The sequence below is a fragment of the Saimiri boliviensis genome, chromosome 3 (genome assembly GCF_048565385.1).
Source record: "Saimiri boliviensis isolate mSaiBol1 chromosome 3, mSaiBol1.pri, whole genome shotgun sequence".
NCBI classification, from domain to species: Eukaryota; Metazoa; Chordata; class Mammalia; order Primates; family Cebidae; genus Saimiri; species Saimiri boliviensis.
Window position 1 is genome coordinate 160,166,540 of NC_133451.1, and position 6,512 is coordinate 160,173,051.

The window sequence follows — 6,512 nt, forward strand, 5'->3', positions numbered from 1 at the left end:
TATGTAATAGACTTATATTTATTAGATATATTGTTTTCTATTGAAAATAACACATTTAACAGAAATCATTTATTCACCTTTGTAAGCCCTGCACCTAATTATCTCCCAACATATTTTCCCATTTTGTTGCCTAGCAAAAAGTTACATTTACCTATAAATACATGAACTAATTGAGAAGGGCACTCCATTCACTTCGTTAAGAGATATACTTCCAGTAAAATTTTAGTTCTCTTGAGTAATTATTTGTAAAAATTTATAATGTAGGTATGATCATTATGTACTAACAATAAATGTAATAATAATTCAAAAGAAATTCTTGATGCTTAGAACCTTATAGTCATAAGGAATTTTTTTTAATTATTAACTTTCGTTTTTTTTTTGGAGACAGTCTCACTCTTGTCATCCAGGCTGGAGTGCAAGGGCATGATTTCAGCTCACTGCAACCTCTGTTTCCCAGGTTCAAGCAATACTCCTGCCTCAGCCTCCCGAGTAGCTGGGATTACAGGCATGCATCACTACGTCCAGCTAATTTTTGTATTATTAGTAGAGACGGAGTTTCACAATGTTGGCCAGGCTGGTCTTGAACTCCTGGCCTCAGGTTATCCACCCACCTCGGCCTCCCAAAGTGCTGGGATTACAGGTGTGAGCCACTGTACCCGGACTATAAACAACTTTTTATTGTGGAAAAGAGTAACAGAGTAAGCAAGCAAATACATTTGGGCACAAAATATATTAAAATTCTGTTAGGGAAGTAGAATGAAAATATAAATTCAAATAGGAAAAGGTATAATGTAAAATTTCTGTGAAAATAAATGACGGTGAGTATTCCTTTTCTATGGATGTAGACTTCATTTAGATTGCATTTTAAGTGGCATAACACTTTTTATTTTAAAATATTCACATTTATATTACGTAAAAAATTACATGTTTTGCAACTAAGGTCAAAATATTTTACATGTCAACTTAAAAACTACTTCAGGGGTGTGTCAGCAAGAGTATGAAAACCATTACCTTAACCCTACGGGCTTATCCACTGAGATCAGGTTGGGATATGGTTATTCCATTGGGTGTGAAGTCAGCCGTCAAATGGAGTAGTCCTGCTCCCATCTTCATAAGGCCACTTCTCCAATACTGATTTCACCTCTTTTGTAGGACATTCTGGGGCCACTGGTAAACTGTAGATTCTGTCCCCAAAACGCCCTGAATGGGTCAGAACAACATATCAGTTAAATCAGTTCCAATGCTATTCTGTACCCAAGGCTGTAAGTCACAATGTGTTCTACAGCCATCTCAAACTATGTCCTGTCAGCTTGTCCAGCGTTATCAGAATTTCTAAAACATGATCAAATACTTAAATAACTAAGAACCAACAAGATAACCTCAATTTGATTTTGACCCTCTCCCAATATTAATTTTCCACAGAGAAATTAAAAGTTTAGAGATTAAATCACTCTGTGCTTCTAAATTATGGCCCAAAGTAATCAGTACCAACTTCATGTTAAAGTCCAAAATCATTAATGGCCAACACTGAACTCTTTTACTCTGTAAATTAAAGTTCAAACAACAGGTTTTGTCACTCCCTGGAAGTGAACTTAGCTCCCAAACCTGAAATTTCCCTTCCCCCAGGGAGTTGATGCTGTTCAGCTTACTCCAAGCCTCCCTTGGCAGGAGCAGACTCCTGTGAAACTTGTGTGAGGTAGCAGAGGAGAAAGCGCACTTTCCATGAACAGGATGGCTCCCAAGAGAAAGGGAAAGCAGCAAGGTAGGCTGCCCATGAGCCAAACTTCCACATCAGGAAACTCACTGGTGGCACTGGGAACAGAGCATCAAATGACAGACTCGTGGCACTCCTTCTATGTTTCAAGAAACGCGTGATACGGAAAAAAAAAAAAAAAATTCTCTATTCCCTAAAATAGAAAAACAACAACAACAACAATTTCTCTTATTTAAGAATTATTTATTGAATATCATGGTGCAAACTTCTGAGCAAGGTTCACTGGGAAATGTATAAGTAAGTCAGAGCTGGACACTGCCTACGAACCAACCACTAATATTTCTTTCTTTTTTTTTTTTTTGAGACGGACTTTCGCTCTTGTTACCCAGGCTGGAGTTGCAATGGTGCAATCTCGGCTCACCGCAACCTCCGCCTCCAGGGTTCAGGCAATTCTCCTGCCTCAGCCTCCTGAGTAGCTGGGATTAAAGGCACGTGCCACCATGCCCAGCTGATTTTTTTGTATTTTTTAGTGGAGACGGGGTTTCACCATGTTGACCAAGATGGTCTCGATCTCTTGACCTCGTGATCCACCCGCCTCGACCTCCCAAAGTGCTGGGATTACAGGCTTGAGCCACCGCACCCGGCAACCACTAATATTTCTAACACAATTATTACATACATCAGTGACTCATATTTTAGATTTTTGTTATAAAATCACCCTTTTCCAGTACCAGTTTTTATGTTAGTATGCAAAAGTTGATACCAAACAACTCCAAATAGCTCAGTGACTTAGAACAACAGAGATGTACTTCTTATTCATAACCTATGTGTGTTAGCTGGGAGCTCTTTTCCACTTTGTCCCTTCTCTGAGACCCTGGCTGATAGAAGCCTACACAATTTGAAATATCATTAGAGTAGTAATTAAAGATGGCCACATTTTCCTGGAACTCTGTAGTTGACAAAAATTTTTGTAACAAAGATGGCCAGTTTCTTTTGTCACTCTTCCTCCACCCCTAATCAAAGTGTTTATTTCCTCTCCCCTTAAAACTGAGCTGTCCCTGTGACCACTTTTACCAATACAATATGTCATTTCCAGGCCTAAGACGTATAAAACCTGGAAGTTTTTGCTTTTCTGCACTTGAGAATCCTAAGACACCATGCAAGAAGTCACGCTACTCTACTGAAGAAGCCATGTGAATCAGGAGTCTTTGGAACAGCATGGGTAAATAAAAAGGCTCAGCCATTCTAGCAACCCAGCCGAGTCTCCAAATACTCTAGCCCCAGACAATACCGGGCTGGAACCACAAGACAGACCCTAAGTAAGATCAGACAACTGCCCAGGAGCCTAGTCAACCCACAAAACCTAAACTGGTGACTGTTTTAAGCCATTAAGATTTAAGGTGCTTTGTCATGGGACAATAATTAAAATATTTCATCCCTGTGGCAGAAACAAAGAGAACAGGATGTTTACAGGATCTTAAAGCTTTTGTTTGGAAATGACACAAGTCATTTCCAATCACATTTTATTGGCCCTCTTGAGGTAAAAGGAGTAGGGAAATCTAAATCTACTATGCGTGTGGAAAAAGAAACAAAAATATTTGGTGGCTAGTACTAATATCTTCCAGCGAAAAGTCAGGCTGGAGATTACAGGTAAATCAGTAAATAGATGAAGTGTCAGGGGAAAAAAGCTGATAGGTGAAACTAATCTAGATGATGGATTCTTGTAGATGTCCTCTAGGCAAGGTAGGTTTATAAAGAGAAAAAGGAGGGTAGAAAGAAGTCCAAAAAAAGAGCCTTCACAGGGGAAAAGGGGAAATCTTGGGATCCAAAGGACAGTTTCAGTAACAGAAAAGTCAAGAACATAAAATAAAAGGCCAAAATGAATGGTATAGGCAAGGAATACATAGAAATTCAAAGAAGACAGGTTAATGTGGGCTGATACAGTTAGAGGCCTTGGGTAGACGTAGAATTAAACGAAAGAATGGAAAGGTAATGGAAACTGTATGGCTGGAAATGAGAAGGAAACAGCATAAGCCAAGTCCTAGAGTGGGAAATGCACATAGCATAAACGGGGCAAGGGACTAGGTATCATCAGGGGAAATGTATCATTTAATAGAGAGTATCCGAGGAATTGTTTGCTGCAGAAGGGGAAGGCAGGGAAACCATTCAGGGACTTGTGGAGGCCCTTGAGTGCCAATTGAGCTTTCTGAATTGTTCTCTTTACATTACAGAGCACCCCTGGAGATTGGTGTCTGAGCAAAGGAAATCAGAACACAGGTCTAGTCCCTTTGTATAGGAATGAGGTAGGAGAAAACTGACAGCAAGTCACCAATTGCAAAGTTATTCAGGTATTCAAAGCAGGAGTATCCTATTGGGACAAGAGATTGCTACTTAGGGTGGAAAATAAGAACTCCCAACTAGCCCAGTTCAAGGGGCTTACAACGAGAGTCAAAAAAAGCTCCGGTTGTGGGAAGCCTTCAACTGTGAAGAAGTCGGGGCATTTACTTTATCAAGGGTATAAAGGAAAACTTTTTACTTCCGTGGCAGCCAATGTTGGTTAGCTATCTAACGTTCTCCACCCCACTTCCATGACAACACAACTTTAATACTGTCCAATTCCTCTCTTCCCTCCAAACCAATTGGAAAAGAAATCTACACACACATAATTCAGCCCCAAAGTAAATCCTGAGTCTAAGCCAGTGGTTCTCAACAAGCATCACACCTCTGTGGGGGAGGAGAGGAAAAGGGCTGCTTTACGGTGTCGCACTGCCCGAGGTGTGCTACTGATATTTAGTTGGAAGGAACCAGAGACGCTGAATGTCCAGCAAAGCCCAACACGGTCCTGCATAAGAACTGGAAAAGCCAGAGAGATAAACACTAGGCAATAACAGATGTCCCATACTCATTGTCTGTTACTGCTTTAGGTGTAGCTAATAGCCCAGTTCTGGTCATTAAGATATAAGGAGTGGCCTGGTTCTGGTGCTTTCTTCCTTCCTATTAATACTGTCCCAATTGTATATGGCTCTTGGGACTGCTATAGCTATCTACTCCTCAAAACCAGTTTCTTCTTTGATCTCCCTACTTCCAACACTGGCACCTCCCATTTTCTGTTACCAAGTCCTAAAGCAATTGTGACTTCTCCTAAACCTTAACCTTAGGGTGACCATTCAATTAGGTTTGCCTGAGATAAACTGATTTAATAACTCCTCTTCTCTGGCTATACTTATTAATGCCCTATTTACTTCCAAAAGTGTTCCATATTGAAGGATAGAATATATGGTCACTTATCACCAATTGCGTCGCTCTTCAAGTACCTCTAATGCAGGGCTCAGCAATATGGCTTCCAAGCTGTTTTTGCACACCTCCAAGGCCAAAAAAAAAAAAAGGTTTTTACATATTTAAATGATTTTTTAAATCAAAATATTTCATGATACCTGAAATTACACTAACATTTCAATGTCCATAAAGTTTTATTGGAACACAGCCACACTCATTCATTGCCTATGGCTGCTTTCTCATTTCAAGGTAGAGTTGAGTAGTTTAGACAGACTTAAAATATAATCTGGCTCTTTGCAAAAAAATGTTTGCCAACACCTGCTCTAATGCCTCCACTAGCTCTGCGTCTCACCTCACGCACAAATACCCTAGCCTACAAACTGCTTTCCCACTCTTTCCCCTGCCTCGAATCCTTCAGACACCTGGTTGCTATATAATCTCTCTACAAAAGGGTCGACCCTGTCTGTCACTTGCCCCGTCAATATCCACAGTGGCTCCTCCAAAACCGACAGTGAAAAGTTCAAACATATTCTATGAGACTCAAGACAACCGACAAGGGCAAGAGAGAACACGTCAAACGAGTTGAGTGCATGAGGCCTCAGGGGTCACTTTCACACCGGAATTTTAAAGATGTGAGAGATTAAAAAGACTTCCCAGGTACATAAAACAAAAGCTGAAAAAAGAGCGAATGATAAAAAGAAAGACCACCTCAACCTGTCCACTTCCCTATGGCGGCAGAAATTACGATTCAAGGAATAACGAGACCCTTCGTCTAAATCCTTTAAAATTCCACAAGAGCAGCGAGCCAGCGCGAGCAGCACGTAGACTCCCGATGCCAGAGAAGCCCGGTGCGGTCTCCGCGCTTTCTCTCCGTTCCAGGAAGACTCCAGCTGGTCGCCAAAACTGCTCGCCGTTTCCTGATCTGCGCGCCCACGCTGCCGGTCTCCCGACAAGAGCGACGGCGCACTGGGGAAAAGCAGATGCCCCTCATCGGTTTGCGCCTTGCAGTTCAACTGTGCCCCAGCCTCCCACAAACCACCTGCCCGCGCCCTTCGCCGGGCGTCCCGCCAAGGCGCACGTGAAGCTCCCGGGAGGGGCCAGTGAAAGAAGGCAAGAGTTTGCAGACGTAAACTCAGGCCTGGGAAGGAAAGCGATTCCGGGGCGCACGCGCAGAGACAGGCGACTGGGCGGGGCGTACCTCTCGCAGGGGTTACGGAGAAGAGAGCGCGTGGCGCTCAGGAGCTCGCGCACGCGCTGTGGTCTCGCCCCGCCCATGAGCGCGAGCGTGCGGCCTTCGTAGCTTTTCTTCAGACCCGCCCCCTTTTCTACTTCACCTAGGAGAGGCTCGGAGCGAGAGCAGGGAAGTGTGGGGCGAGGTAGGCGGGGCGTCGCACGCGAGCGCGGCCTGCGACCTAAGGCGGGGGCGGGAGAGATCCGAGACAACGTTACCCCGTCAACACCCAATCGGGATCCGGCCTGACCCCGCCCCCTCTCCTCATGTTATTGGCTGCGAGGCCCCCAG

The 6,512-nt window shown here is 43.2% G+C and overlaps 1 long non-coding RNA gene across 5 annotated transcripts in view; it reads right to left on the reverse strand.

The window, feature by feature from the left end:
• Nucleotides 1–6,141, reverse strand: part of LOC120367756 (uncharacterized) — a 394,209-nt gene extending 388,068 nt beyond the window's left edge. For all 5 annotated transcript variants that reach the window (XR_012517010.1, XR_012517011.1, XR_012517008.1 and 2 more), the window contains exon 1: nucleotides 1,012–6,141. This is a non-coding gene — a long non-coding RNA (uncharacterized LOC120367756). The remainder of the gene's footprint in view (nucleotides 1–1,011) is intronic.
• Between the last annotated feature and the right edge of the window lie 371 nt (nucleotides 6,142–6,512).